Below are 16,177 nucleotides of genomic sequence, written 5' to 3' on the forward strand. Positions count from 1 at the left end.
AAGATCAAGGCCTAAGCTAAGAACAATCCTTCAATTAGAGATAAAGGGCAAGCAGAACTTTCTGCCCCAGTGCAGACATCAGTCTTTGAAACATTTCAAACTAAGATATTGTGACCTAACAAAATGGAGTGCCAACTTACCCCCTCCTTACACACCAAGCTGGGCTCCATCTAAACCAATGGGATACATTAAATGAAAGGGAACGATGCTTTGCTCCATCACAGCATCAAAATATAGCAAAGGCAGCACAAGAGGCTGAACTGGGAATTAATGACAAGGATCAAAGGAGCTGGAGTCATAATGGTGGACTCCATTTAGCATCTGAGCTACCAAAATGGGTGGTTTTCATGAAGTCTTAAAGATACAAAAAATATGTTAATCTTTCACATAATGAAGGTAAACTGACTGAAACTGTCCAGCTCTTTGCAGAATTTGAACACATTTTCCCAGGTTCTGATTTAGAAAATCCTTTTCTTCACAGCTGCCTGAAATGTTTGCTTATGACTTCTGCCATCTGATAATTTTAATCTTTCTGAGATTTCCATTGTTCTCTCTAAATGGATTCTATTTTCATTTTATTTTCTATTCTATTTCTGCTGGAATAATTTGTATGTGCAAAGCTTTCAGCAGTTTTTACAGGCTGTTCTTTGGCATCCATAATTAAATCCAAAGCCGTTACAAGAAATTGCTCCACAAGCATGTCACTTTCCATGTGTACATAGTAGCTCTGTGGGTGGCTGTTCGAAGTATGAAGTTGCTTTATCTTGCAATCTAGAAATCTCATTCCGTGTCCTCAACAGCAGTGTAATATCCCTATATCTCTTTATCATTTCAGCATTATCAGTCCTCTGCTGTGCACTCCTACAAGACATTTTTCCTGCAATTTCTGGTTTCGTTATCTTATCTAGGAACCTTTTTGTACTGTAAATTGCTCAAGCTCAGATGCTTTAGAGCCAGATCCTAGAATTCAAATTCAGACATAAGAGGATGTGCTCATCTTTGCTGTGCCCAGGTTCTCAGGCTGCTGGGTTCATCCTCATTTCCCTGATGGATGCTAAGACTTCTTATGGATATTACATGCTGCCCTGAGAATGGATCAAGTGGGCCGAGACCAAAGCCAAAGGCTGACTTTATCTACAAAGCAAGCCCTTTTATCAGCTACCTACTGCAACACTGGCAGGGAGTGTCAAAAGAGCTTCTATTGTAGCATGTCTTTGATTTGGATTTAGCCCAGGCTCAAAGTGTACTGGTGCTTTGGTAGGGTGCCCTGGCAGCCTGGTATTAGCTGACTGCCAGGCACTGGAAGCCCACTGCTTTATTTAAAAATAATAATTCTCCCAATAACGCAGGACTACTCTCATTGCCATAAACATAAGGAGGTTTTTGTGCTAGTAAAAAAAATCTTAATAGGCCATTCCTATTATCTTGGTTTGAGTTTACATGGGAATAAAGCTTACTAGCCTTTAACCTACGCCTACTCCCTCCACATAATAATGGGTTCACATTAAGTAAATGCCAAAGAAAACTGACTTCTAACATCTTTCTGACCAGACGATGATTTATTTTTTATTCCTAAGTTTACTTCTTAAGTTTTCTTTTACATTATTTTGTCTCTTTTTAATCCTCTCTGATGATAAAATAGTCCGTTCCCATCATTGCAGCTAACCAAGTCATCAAACCAGTGACCTGTCCTTATTCTGATAGTTCCCATTCCCTTGCTTTTTTTCCCACACTAACCGTAAGATAATACATTTTGTTCGTAATCAAATAACTCCAGAGCGAAATCTATAAGCAATCTTTTTCAGTAGGTATCTTCTCTTCCAGAGGAATATCTTGTCATAAACTACAGAACTCTTCTCACTCTTGCTGCCATCTATTACTACAATGAATCACAGAGTGGCACTGCTTGACAAAGAGATAGAGAGGACAATCCACTCCAGGATAACTAGGAGATGGGAGATCTGGGATTGAATGCTCTCAAGTCAAGGGGGACAAATATGCCAGGTCATTTGTTTGTCTTCTGCAATTCCCTTTTTAAAGAAAGAGACGGCTGACCCACAAACTTTGAAGAAATCAGGTAGGCATCTGACAGCAGAAGTTACACAGACTATAACAATAAATTCCAGCCCAGAATGTGTCACTTTACAGTCCCAAATCAGGCACGAAAGTACCAAAGGACACGGATCTTCCAAACACCTCTAGCTTTCATGGACCTTTCATGGACCTCATTTTGAGATGCTTGGTTCTCCTCAGGAGTTCATGAGGTGCTCCAATAATTCAGATGCTCATAATTCAGATGCAGAGGCTCCAAGCTGAGAGCCACATGTCTTAGCATTAGATATTCCCTGGTGAACAACACATTGGCTATGTTGGTTATGAAGCCTTCATTTTTCAGATTTACTCTAGTTCAATCACATAGAAGTTTCTTTTATTGAAACACAATTGAATGTAAGAATAATCATGCTGCGCAGTGCAGCACTCCTCACTGTCATTTGTATTACTTTTAATAATTAAAAAATTGAAAATAGTATAAATTTATTATCAAATTAATGCAAGGCTATCCATTACACCAGTCAAGTCTGTTCCTTATCTTCTGAGCCGCTTATATTAAGATATGCAACTTAACTGTATCATCACTTTTGAATCAGTTGATCACTGTTTTCTCCTCCTCCAAAAAGTTGCAGACTATTATCTACAGATCTAACTGCATGTGGACCAGAGAACTGACTAAAATAAGAATTTACTCTCAGGCTGGTATTCAATATTTTGTCGGTCTTTCCTTTTTTTTTTTTCACTCGTGTCTACTATTATTCTGACTTTCCTCTTCAAAATGACTAACTCATGCAAACCAGAGAGTTTGTGGTTTGATCTCCTTTTAATGCTAAATGGAGTAAGGTTTCGTGTTGATTCCGTATCCCGTATTTTCCTCAGTGAGAAGAGAGCGGGCTTTCTATTACCTCCAAAACATGAGAAGGAAATACAGGCACTAAAAGATTAAATGCTGGGCACCCAGAGGTATTTAGGAGAGCTGCCAAAGGTCACAGCAGTAGTGCTTGGGAACCTGGATCTGCTAAGTCCCAGTCCAAAGCCTTCACTGCCGTTCATCCTTTCTGTTTCTCACAGAATAGGACGTGTTCAAAGAAAGCTACATCAGGGCAACCCAACACCCCGCTGCAGGCTGGGTAATAACCTGGTGTCAGCCTTACAGAGGTTCAGCCACTTGAGATTATTCCTTTCTGGATATTTCAGAAAATCCTTTTAAATGAAGGGTGCTATAGCCCCAGAAATAAGATACTAGTGCTATTGCTGATTTAAATGAAAATCATTGTGCTGTCAGTGTGTGTAGTTGCCTGGTTTATTACTTTGAGTTTTGGCCTTCCCTTTCCATTTGTATGAATATCTTTGATCTCAGCTAATACCTCCATTTGGAGATTTAGACAGCTATAGTGTAAATACAAGGGATGGCATTGTTTTCATAATGATGGGGGTTTCCTCACCTGGTGATTCATTTTTCTCATAATTCAGTTAAATCAGGTGTTCTCAATTTCTTAAATCACCTTCTGCTTGACAAAGCCACAATTTGGATCAAAAGAGCAAGGACAGAGCATTCTTCACCTTCAGAATTCTGCATTTAGCTCCAATTGCTCCTGTCAGTCACTTTCATTCAATTCTCTCTCATAATTAAAAGCTCACCTAAACAGATATTGCAGGTGGCTACAAAATTAGCAACCAATGGAAAAATACAGACATTTCAGAGTATTTGTTTGAATTTATGCTCAATTTGGCAGCAAATGAAAGTCACCATCTTATGACTGCATGTTTCTTTGTCCGAGATAATGACTATATACATTCAGACACACTAAACTGTGAACTGAGGGACACATCATAGCAGTCAGCTCCATCACCTTTTGTGAACAAACGGGCTACTTAACTCTGATGTCAGTGATGATTAGATCAGGTTCTCAGACTATCTCTGAATAACAAATGTTTGCTCAGTCAAAATAAATTACTCACTTGGGGCTACTTCTGTAAAAAAGCCTATATGCATAAGAGATGTAGTACCCAGTTGCCTCAGTATCTGTTTTATTTGTTTGTTAAAGCTGTGTGACTATCAATTCCAGCATATAACAATCTTGAACAGAAGAAGCTGCATCAGAAATGTTAAGGTCAAGCAGGTAGAGTTAGCAAATGCCACTAAATGCCATCGTGAGAATGTGTTAGGAAATAGCTTTGATAATATTGTTATATCCCGTGTTTCCGTAGGTCTTCAGTCTCACCCAAGGGATAGAATAGCCCTAAACACCAGACAAGCTATGGAAAGTGTCCTTTGACATTCAGCATTCAGTGCACAGCTCTGGGCTCCATGCAAGAGTTGAAACCCTTCTCTGAACAGATTTACTGATTTTCTCATTAGCATTTTCTTATATTATAATACCATCCATGCCTCACAAACAGTAAATAATTTTTCACAAAAGCTTCAAAAAAATAAAGAATCATTTATCTCCAGATAGGGGAGCAGAAATTAAAGGAAATCTTCTCCGTTGACTTGAGGTGCAAAATCTGATCGTTACAGTTAAATTTTCACAAAAAGGAAAGCCAAGATATCATTACTTCCAACTTCACTTCATGGCTCTGCGCTTTGCAGATCCGATCCTATGGTCCCAAAAGAGCTTTCCTTGAATGTGAGGACACATTTGGTAAAAGTCTGTGGGTAAATGCCTCGACAAATATTACACAGGAATTCTGTGCTGCAGGCAAGGACTGAATCTAGTCCCACAACACTCAGCTGCTGCAATTCCAAATTTAACAATTCTGTATTCAACTGCCTGAAACAAAAGGCCATTTTTCCTTTCTCTATAGACCACTCCATCATAAGTAGAGATCAGAAGACAAAGCCTCTTTCACTATACAATTCTTAGTCTTCTTCAGAACTCTATCCATCCTTCACATTTTCCTGTGGGAAAAATAATTAATAAAGGGCTGTGTAATAACAGAGAAGAAGGTTGACTTGAGATTGCATAGGGAGTCTCAGTTTCAGTGTTTTTCTTCTTGCTACCATAATGTTCTCTTAGTGCACTTTCTAGGCAGTAATTTTCTAGGCTTTTAAGAAAAGCATGCACAAACCCCAAAAATTCTTTAATGTGGAATTGCAAATTATGTCTACACATAACCTCCTTACACACACAGTAAGGTTAGGAGCAGGCTCAAGGCTGGGAAAGCCACGCCTAGTCTACCCACATTATTGACTGTGGACTTTTGTAGCTTGGCTGAGAACATTAAAACTGCTCAGAAAAAGCCAGCCTCGGGGTATCTTCTAGTGGATGGGCCTGCAAGCGTGCTTGGCTCGGGATATTCCTGACCCACATGAACTGGGTAAAAAAGAGCGTGGCTCCGCTACAAAACATCTAGAACATCCAAAACTTCTCCTTTGGGAGCTCTGCAGCCAGCTTCATGTGAGGCTTCCAGTCAGGCCTGATTTGCAGAGGCTGTTCTGAAATGTCAGGAACACCTCAGCTTTTAAAGGAAAGTATTCACTATTTTGCTTGAATTTCTCTCTGTTCCTCCCAGGTTTTTGCCCTGGGAACTTACCCTTTATCCTTTATATCATGTCTAAGACCCTGTAATATAGTCTTTTTCACATTTTCTTGCCAGTCTCAATACTAAAATGTACCATGATAATCTAGTAAATTCCAGTAAACTCTATTTAATCTATTGTGTATGGTAACTGATATGAAAGAAACATCTCTGGAACGAAGTTGTATGACGTGCTAATTTTGAACCCCACAAAGCAGCAAATCCATTTCAGATTCCTTTAATACGTACTTGTTTTTAACACTATATGACTCTGTTTTAAAATAGTTAATTAAGCAATAAGAAGGGAAAAACTGCAGTAAATCATGCCCACATTCTGATTCCTATTAGGCAGTCATGCAAATTGTTATACTCCAGCAGAAGAATAATCTGTATGTAGTTGAGATAAGCAACTCCACATGAATGTGGGGGTCCAATGCAGAGATCTTGCCATGAAGAGCCAGCAAAGAGCCCTGGAAAAGCCCTTTTGGCTCAGATGTTCTGGGGAATCAGAAACAGGGCAGAGAGATTCACTGAAGTGTGCATGTGCAGCTGTATGTGCAGTCTCTGCTGGAATCCAATTCATATGAACTGTATCAATCCAAAGTTCCAGAAATAAAGAATGCATATCGAATTATTTTATAGCGAGCATGTGTCAATGTGCTTTTTAAAATACAGAACACAAGGAATGTGACACAACCATTTTCATAGTTTCTCCTCCATACTCATGTCTCTGAAAAGCAGCTATTCTTCTGACTGAACATCTTGTTTCAGTGCGCTTCGTGCCTATGTGGGTCTTTCTTGTAACCTTTGTGGTTAGACACCATGGCATGTAAAATCAAATGTCCTTCCCACACACATACTTTTGGCAAATTTGTCTGTCTAGCTCTGATTTTACCTCAGCATTCCTACACAGCCACATGATGGTCTTTCATCAAGAACCTCAGCACAATACGCTGTTTTACTCTTTACTCACTTGTTAAAAATACTACAGTCTGGAAATCTCCTGTTTAATGCCTAAAAGCAGTTTAAATCCTAGAATGAAATTTCTTGTCATGTTTTTACCTCGGATGGAAAATTATGCTGATAGTAAACTGAATTATGAATTGTTTCACCTGCACAATTTGTCTGTCTGAGAACAGGACTGTTAGAAGACACAGCAAATTGCTTATATATTACAATGGGAACATAAAAGGGGCTAGTAAATACTAGTGTTTCAGAAGACAGCTGAAGTTCTGACAGTAGAAATGCTAATCAGTTCTTTTCATGTATCCTTTCTCAGCACTATAACATTGGAAGAAAATGATGTTAAAAAGTAAAGATTGCATGTGACAAAAGAAAGACCTTTGATATAATATTTTTACAATTCTTTCCTGATGTTAGCTTAAGAGACAAAAGCATAAAACATAGTTGTCCTACACAGTAAGGGATTTACCTTCCACATCTGCATTGCTTTAATATATGGGGCAGAAGGGAGAAGTTTTCAAGGATGAAAAGTTTTCACATTCACCTGATTCTCATTTTTCAATTCATTATAATATTTTCTATTCTGAACAGAGTGCCACTTTTTAGTGCATTTTAGGAACAGCACTTCATCTCTTTGCTCAACTAAGCCTTAAAAGCACTAAAGACTACCCTGTCCTTTGAAGATGACAAATCACTTCAGAGTTCCTGGACAGAATCAGCATCAGAAAGGTCCTCGGAGAAAAGGTGTCAGCTGTAGGCCAGCTGCTTTGCCAAAGCAAATATACCAGCCTTCTGCAAGCTTATTTTTTCATGTTTGTTATAACCTTTGCTGTGTAAATTCAACTAGGACAAGATCTGGGCACTGCTAGGTCTCCCCTTGCTCTGCCTGATACCCGTGAGCCCGTACTGGAGAGCTCTCAAGGGCTGAAGCGCTGAGCTCACTAAGAAAACGAGGCAGTGACTTTCCAAACTGGTGCCACTACAGTAAAACTGAAACTCTGTCCGGCAGTTTTACTTGGCACAGCTCTTTCCATACCAGTGAGATGGGAAGGGGACACCGGCACCACTACACGAAGCTGGATGGCAGCCCTGGGGCAGCGGTGCGCAGGGGCGGATGCTGGAGGAGTGTGGCAGGTTCTCCGGCTGGAATGGTTAGCGTTGAAAGGTCACATTTGCAGCTTAGCAGGGCACGAGTTATTTGCTGCTCCTGCGATGAAGACGCTTCTCGGCACATTAGAGAGAGGAAAAGCTTTCAATGGAAGGTAAGATGAAGTAGTCAGGTTTAATGAAAGAATAAAATACCACAAAAATGCATGGTCTGGACGGGACAAAAAGGGGAAGGTTGTGATATAACACTTTTCTCCTATTTACTGTTTTAAAAGTACTGAGTTTAAATTAAATTTTAAAGTACTAAAATTAACAGCAGGACACAACCTTCAGCTTCTTTTGGAAAAAAAAAAAGTGGCATAAACCAAAACTTTAGAGTCCATTTGAAGCTGGGAATACTATAATTACACTGGGGTTACATTTGTAGTGAGATAAACCAAATTTGTGCTTTTTCTCCATTAGATTGTCTTTTATTTTAAACTGCCCTTTAATCAGCATGTTCCTTGACAGCACACATCACAGTGGTGCTATATATTCCCTGCAGTATCTCAACTGGCTCCTGTCAGTCAAGCTGACAAGGATCTGACCCCAGTTCCTGATTGCAGCCCATCGTTCCTCTATTTCCAGACTGGCATCGTCACTCACCTCTCTGTGCCACAGCTGAAAAACTCTCTTATCTCATCAGTTTTGGAATAGGCGTAAATGCCTGCAAAAATTGCAAGGCAGCATCAGATCAAGCCCATAAGTATATTTTTCTAAGTACTCTTGATTTCATTACTCTACTCTACCCCAACTTTTAACAGAAGCGCTATTTCAGAAGCCGGTTTCCTTCTTTCAAGCAAAGGCAGTACGGTGTCCGTACAGGTCACACTCTGAACTGACACATGTGTACAGAGAAATACTGAGTTACATGGGGCTACGTCAGTTTACACAAGCAGATCTAATTCTTTACCTCTTCCTGTCTCACTTTCTTCTCCCATATTATTCACTTCCAGATATAATCCTGATATATCTATAATTGGAGAACTGGGCAATCACCAATCGCATAAAGTTTAACAAGGGCAAGTCAAGTGCTGGATTTTGCACCTGGGACACGGCAACCCCGGCTGTACATACAGACTGGGGGCCGAGATGCTGGAAAGCAGCTCTGCAGAGGGATCTGGGGGTTCTGGTCGACGGCAAGTTGAACATGAGCCAACAGTGCCCCTGGCAGCCAAGAGGGACCCGTGTCCTGGGTGCATCCAGCCCAGCATGGCCAGCCGGGCAGGGAGGGGATTGTCCCGCTCTGCTCTGCACTGGGGCGGCCTCACCTGGAGCGCCGTGTGCAGTTCTGGGCAACACAGGATAAAAAAGCTACCAGAGAGTGTCCAGAGGAGGGCTACAAAGTTGGTGAAGGGTTTGGAGTGGAAGCTGTATGAGGAGCGACTAAAATCACTTGGTTTGTTCAGCCTGGAGGAGACTGAGGGGAGACCTCATGGCGGCTCCAGCTTCCTCACAAGGGGAGCAGGAGGGGCAGGTGCTGATCTCTTCTCTTTAGTGACCAGTGACAGAACCCGAGGGAATGGCAGGAAGATGTGCCAGGGGAGGTTTAGGTTGGACATTAGGAATAGGTTCTTCCCCCAGAGGGTGGTGGAGCACTGGAACAGGCTCCCCAGGGAGGTGTCACGGCCCCAGGCCTGACAGTGTTCAAGAAGAGACTGGACACGGCCCTCAGACACACGGCGTGAACTGTGGGGTTGTCATATGCAGGGACAGGGGTTGGACCTTGTGGGTCCCTTCCAACTCACGACATTCTATGATTCTACAATTCTTTTACTAGCACTGCTTCCTTCTCAGACCATCTCTCTCTCCATTTCTGCATTTCCCAATGCCACTCCACAGAGTATCAATCTTATCAATAGCCTCTTCTGATATAGCAGTCATCCCAGCCTCCAAAATCATCTCTTTTTCACACATCTCAGAAGACTTGCTGAGAGCATCCACCCCAAAAGTTTATTTTTCATCTAGAAAATGCTGTTTTACACACTCTGAGATGTACTTCCCCAGCTTGGCTGTGAGATGCTGTCTGAGTAAAAGAGAGGTGGAGGACTCTCAGTCTTTAAGAGAGCTTTTTGATTTGATGGAGTATATTGGGTTTTTTCCCCTTGGGAAAAACAAATAGACGAGGGTTCATTTACAGTAACATTATCACATATATCATACACTATTCTGGGAGAATATGTAACTGGTTGGCTGCTTGAGGCATTGCTAAAATGCCTGAGTGTGTGTTTACCTGAAAATGTTGTGAAACAGAAAACTACTCTTTGCCTTGGACATGCTGGTAGGAGATAAGCACTATCTGTACCAGGTGTCTAGCCAAGAATTAGGGCTTACAGCCAGTGTGAGGCTGTGAACTCTGCCCTGTAGTTTTCCGGGATTTTTTTTACTAACACAGTTTAATAATTTGTCGGCCATTCAGCTAACAAGCATTATTTGCAAGGTGTAACAGAAAGTGGCTTCACAAAGGAAGTGCTGGGATTAATTATACAGTCTGGTTGCAGCATGTATGGTATAAATGATGCATGCTGCAGCAAGAGCTTTACGAGGGGGGAAATTTTTTGAGTGAGAGGTTCTGTCAGGCAGCTGTGCCCCAGCCAGAGCCCGTCCCACCACCCCAGGCAGGAGCAGGGCAGCGGGGGCACTGGGCAGCCCCATCCCCGGGCACCCGGCACTGCCCGGGGACAGCCGTGGGCAGGGCGGGGGGACAGGCAGGGACAGGCAGGGCTGTGGGTGCCCTCAGGGCCCGGAGAGATTCAGTTCTTATTCCTGGCAGAAGGACTCCATGCTTCCTTCCTGAAACTCATTTCCCACGGGAAATAAAGTGTGCCTTTTCAGCTGCCTTCGTGGGTTGGTTGTCATCTGGGCTACGGATACCAGGGAAGATGCTGGATGACTTCACCAGAAATGCTTTACACAGCATCCGGAGGGTAGGTTAGGGTGGAGATAACTATCGCCTTCCCCTGTCATTTTAACCTGTGCTGAGGAAGGAAGGGGAAGGAGGAGGTGCAATTCTCAAAAGGCCAATTCAACATGTTTTTTGCATGTATCAGATCTTTAGCTATAAACTTAGGGTTAAAAAATGCATCTTTAACTGATATAGTTAAGGCCAAACTTATAGGCTGAACTTTGAAAAATGATATGTTGATTTGGGTGCCTAACTTGATATTTTATGAGTTGTTGCCTCTAAGGCTTGGGTTCTCAACAGTGGTTAGGTATTAACGATGTTCTCAAATGTCCTACTTAGCATATGCAAATCCTTGAGGAGTCTGAATTCCTTCACTAGCTCCTTCCTGCTGTTGGTGCATAGGAACTGAATTAAATGTTTCCCTGCTTTCCCATCCCAAGCCTCTGATGTTCAGAAGCAAGATTCTCATTAGGGACAATCTTTCCCTTATCTTACCACTAGGACCTGAAACACCGAGCATGGGCACACAGCTGTGTCAGTCTCTTGTTGCAGAATAATCTGCCGACTACAGCACACAAAGTCTTTTCCACATGAATTAGAACTTGACCTTTTGTCTCCCATATTCAAATTTCAATAAAGTCGTTCTCTTACTTTCGGTTGAAAATGTCATACTTTGATACCACCTTCATTAACAGCTACTTTTACAGGCTATAAGTGTGATTAACAGGCTATGATGAAATATGGAATCAAATTTCTGCTTTGAACTGAGCAGAGCACAGATCCAAACCAAGATCTTTCAAAATCCATGAGCATTTACTGAGGCTAAAACAATACTCTAAGCTGGTATTCCTTTAGTGTATTTCTCATACCTTCAACTCAACTTCAGATTACTGGTAACAACAGTATGCATTTTCTGCAGTTATTCTATGGTATAGTAGATATTTAAGCTACTTAATTACAGAACCGTAAATTATATACTGCATAAAGGGGATGAAAAAATGAGAGGAGGTACAAGCCTATAAGCCAGAGAACTGTAATGGGTAAATCTATTACAGGACAGAAGCAGTGGACACTTAAAGAATTATGATCTACTGGGGAAGAGCTGACATGGCTTCTGTGAAGCATTGCCTTACAGCCTCCTTGGAGGTCTGTGGAGAGGTCAAGAGCTGCATGGAATTGCCTGCTGCAGCAGAGATGGTGCACTTGAGCTCCCAGAAGGCACTTGACAAAGTCCGTCACCAAGCACCTTTACACAGTCACTGCATGAACTGGAGGGCCCTGGAATGCACTTCAGGGTGTGCATTAAGGGGTGCAGCACAGAGGTGACTGAGATGGGTCATGATACTGAGTTACTCTGGGTAACAAGGGTAGAGTGTGAAGAACTGCAGAAAATCCTTATGATGCTAGTGACAGGGGAATACAATGGCAGATGAAATTTGAAGCACAGACACAGGTAAAGCGACTCACAGACAAAATACATCCCAACTTCACACATAAAATAATGAGCTTTCACCTGACTCCAGGGTGAAATCACCACTATGGGGTGGAATCTTGGGGTCATGATAGCTAGTTCCAAAAATACATTGCTTCAATGCTTCGGGAAGAAGTGTGTGTGAAAAAGTAAATCACATATTAGGAGAGATACAGGACAAAGCAAGCATCACTGTGTCAGTCCCTCATCTCAAAAAGGGTATATTAAAAACCAGGAAAAGTTCACAGAACAACAGTAAGTATGATAACTATGGAACAGCTTCCACAGGAGCAGAGACTGCATCGCTGCTCAGTTGTGGTAAGCAACTGATTTAGGGGGTACACATGGGAAGCATACAAATGGCTGCGTACCTAAAGGATGGATAGGGATGAACAGTCCCTTGCATTGAAATTCAAGGGGCAAGGGGCAAGGATCACTAAATGAGGGCAGTTTTAAAACAAAGGAAAAAAAAAAAAAAAAGAAGGAAGGTGGATCTTCGTACAACAGGTAGCAAACATGGAACTCTGGGAAGAGTAGACAAGGAAAGATGAGAAATACTTGGAAAAGAAATCAATTGAGAGCTATTAAATAGCAAAACCACTCAGGCTCAGGAAACTCAGGAAATCACCTGAACTGAAAATAGTTGAAAGATAAATATTATATATGCTTCCTTTGCTTTACTCTTACCTACATGTTCACTTCTAGGAACTGTTGCAGACAAGATAAGGTACAAGACAGAGCCTTGATCCAAACCATTGCAGTTGTAGAGGGCTAACTCCAAATCCAGTTTAATTCTATGTATTAATTTCTGTTAAAAAATCACTAAAAGATTCCTGTTGTGCCTTCACAAGTGAATGGTTTGACCATGTATTATTACAGTTCATTGTATGCAGAGTTCTGAAATTAGGCTTATAAGCTCAAGACACATTAATGGTTTCAGTAGAAATGTGAATAGAGAGGTGAAAGTAAAAAGACAAGTGCCTTTTCCTGGGGGTGGGAGGGGATTCCTGATTTTTTAATTGCAGGAACATCCTGAAAGACAGAATCAATTTTTAAATTAGTCATTTCTAAAGATGATTTAAAACCTTACTGTTCTAGGCAGGTAGGAGCATGGAGGGTTTTGGTCTCTTCTCCCAAGTAGCAAGTGATAGGACGAGAGGAAATGGCCTCAGTTTGCACCAGGGGAGGTTTAGATTGGATATTAGGAAATGTTTCTTCACGGAAAGGGTTGTCAGGCATTGGAACAGGCTGCCCAGGGAAGTGGTTGAGTCACCATCCCTGGAGGTGTTTAAAAGACATATAGATGAGGTTCTTACGGACATGGTTTAGAAGTGGACTCGAAAGTGTTAGGTTAACGGTTGGACTCAATGATCTTAAAGGTCTTTCCAACCAAAATGATTGTATGATTCGTGTGTAAACTGAAAACACGTTTAAACACTGTAATATAAGATACTGACTTTTGCTGAGCAGAGGGGTTGGAACTCAAGGATCTTTAAGGTCCCTTCCAACCCAAACCATTCTATGATAAGTAACTTCAGATGGTGCAAACATATGACTTCATTGATTCTGCCTTTCTTGCAAACACAACATTCTCAGACAATGTCTTCATGAGCAAGCTTTTTGGTGTAACACAGACAGATGAACATATGGAAGTGCTGAGAACCCTGTACCTACACAATATGCAGTTCAGTGACTTGACTTCAGGCTAAAGGTTTCGCAGGCTCCACCACAGAACACACCCATTTATAGGGTTCGAAGCTGTTCAAATGAACGACTTTTCATTTGGATCCTTGTTCCTCCATTAGGATGCAGAGCATGTCAGCATGCAGCTAGAGCTCACTTTCTGGTTTCATTTCCTCTAAAAGAAATCTAGATCCGAACCACTGGGCTGCAAGGCATGACTGGAGACTGAAAGAAAGGAAAAGTGTTAATAGTTTCCCAGCTTGTTCCCTTGAGCTTTTATTATGGGCAGAAATTCTGCAAGAGAAAGGAAAAGAGGTTTGTGCTCATCAGCTGGATGTAAGAGGTCAAATCACCAGCTGACAGGCACTGGCACTAAGGGAGGAGTTAATGGAGTTTTAATGAGCGAGCCGGGCCAATAATCACACAGCTACCTGGCTTCTGAACTGCCTTTATGATAGGAATGTAATTTTAAGCCATCTCATTCTGAAAGATCAGAAAAAAATGTACATGCTTATTGAGGATAATACTAGTTGTCAAATTTCTAATGAATTAAAAGTAACAGGATTTCACAGATTAAGAACATTTGCATTTTTCCTATTCAAATGCCCAATTATCTATCATCTCTGCTGAAAAACTCAACTGGCCATCGAACTTAAAACCTCTTTTGTTAGAAACAGAGTCAGAGACCTGTCTTCATTAGTATTAGCAGACTGCTTTAAGGCTTATCAGAAAGGCATGGTAGCAATAGAAGTACTTAGTAAAATGAGAGATGAATAACACATCAATCTTTGCTTTAAACTCAGATCAGTGCACAATGATTATCTTCTTTTCTAAATGTAGGGGCACAGATATTTGGATTATATAGATTATATGCAGGGAGCTGAGTATTGCACTCATACAAAACTCTCTAAATTCAACTGCTCATGTACATAATCCTGCAAAATAGCTGCTAAGATTAAGAGAATGAACTACAAATAAATGCCCACTGAAATAAGAAGGATGTTTACCATATAACACTCTAATAGCTAACCTGACTTTCCCCTAGTAGAACATTTCTATTACAGGAATTTAACCCATGGACACACATAATTAGCTCTTTCACCTTAAAGTTGCTGAAAGAATGATTTGCTTAAGAAGATTAGTCCTTTTAGTGTTCGATAGAAGTACTGACAAATGAGCCTAAAATGATTACAGGGGAACTCTTTAACACCATCTTCTGATCTTTCATTTTAAAATAATGTGCCTTTCAGTCAAAAATCTTTTAATTAGGCCTTTTGTGTTTTTCCAAATCAAGGCTCAACTTTTAATACTTTATGTATTCCAACCTAGTATGTGGTGAGATGGTTTTCAAGGCTATTTTGAGCCACATCGAAGACTACCACAACGGTCTCTTTAAATGGAACTTCAATGCTAATTTATTTCTTCTGGTCGTTGTAACTGCGTGCAGTTTCGTGCCTGCGCCAGAGCACTTCACCCTGTCAGTGGTGACAGGACAACTCTTTTTGAACTGTGCTGTAGCAAAATGACTTGAGTTAAAAATAATTTTCCAGAAGAGGGATATTTTTAAGGGCAGGTGGAAGACAGAAGAGGTGATACTGAAAAGCAAAGACAGGAACAAAGCTGTCCCAGATAGGTCATGGCAGGGAAATGGATTTTGCAATCAGTTTGGCTGTATATGATAAACTTGAGGTGTAAACACTGTAATAGAGCAAGCATTGTAAGTTGCCTACAGTGGCTCTGTAGCTATTGTTTGCATGACACTCTATTTTCTCCTATAAAAACTAAGGGTCAAATTTTGAATTACTTATGCAGACTTACAAAGTAATCCTCTTATCTAAAGCAGAGAATTATCTGGATCATTCATTGCTATACAGTTTTGTAAAAGCATTGGAACCATGTGAATTACATTTCTACATTTGTATTTTTCCTACTCCTATAATTCTAGGTCTATTTATCAGCCTTGGGAGTTTTATCTTACTCAGCTGTTAGCAAAAACTGAAAGACTGATGCCAGAAAGGGAATTCAGTTTATATAGTTATTTCTCAGTAAAAATGAGTAGCAGTTTTAGGTCATACTGCCATCTACAGATTGAACAAACACTTGCAATATTCTGCTTAGGATAACAGGCTAACCCAGGTTGGAAGAGGTCTCTCTGGTCTCTAGTCCAACTGCCTCCACAAAACAGGGTTGACTCTGAGCTCAGATCAGGTTGCTCGGAACATTATCCCATCAGGTCTGGAAAACCTCCTCAGATGGAGACTGCACAGCCTCTCGGCAGCCTGTTCCACTACCTGACTGTCCTTAGTGGTGGAAAGTATTTCCTTTTCACCAATCTGGATCCCTCATTTCAATTTAAGCTCACTGTCTCTTGTTCTCCTGCCACGTGCCACTATGAAGAGCCTGGCTCCATCTTCTTGCTAACCTCCCCACAGGTG

This window comes from Caloenas nicobarica, chromosome 1 (genome assembly GCF_036013445.1).
Source record: "Caloenas nicobarica isolate bCalNic1 chromosome 1, bCalNic1.hap1, whole genome shotgun sequence".
Classification (NCBI taxonomy): domain Eukaryota; kingdom Metazoa; phylum Chordata; class Aves; order Columbiformes; family Columbidae; genus Caloenas; species Caloenas nicobarica.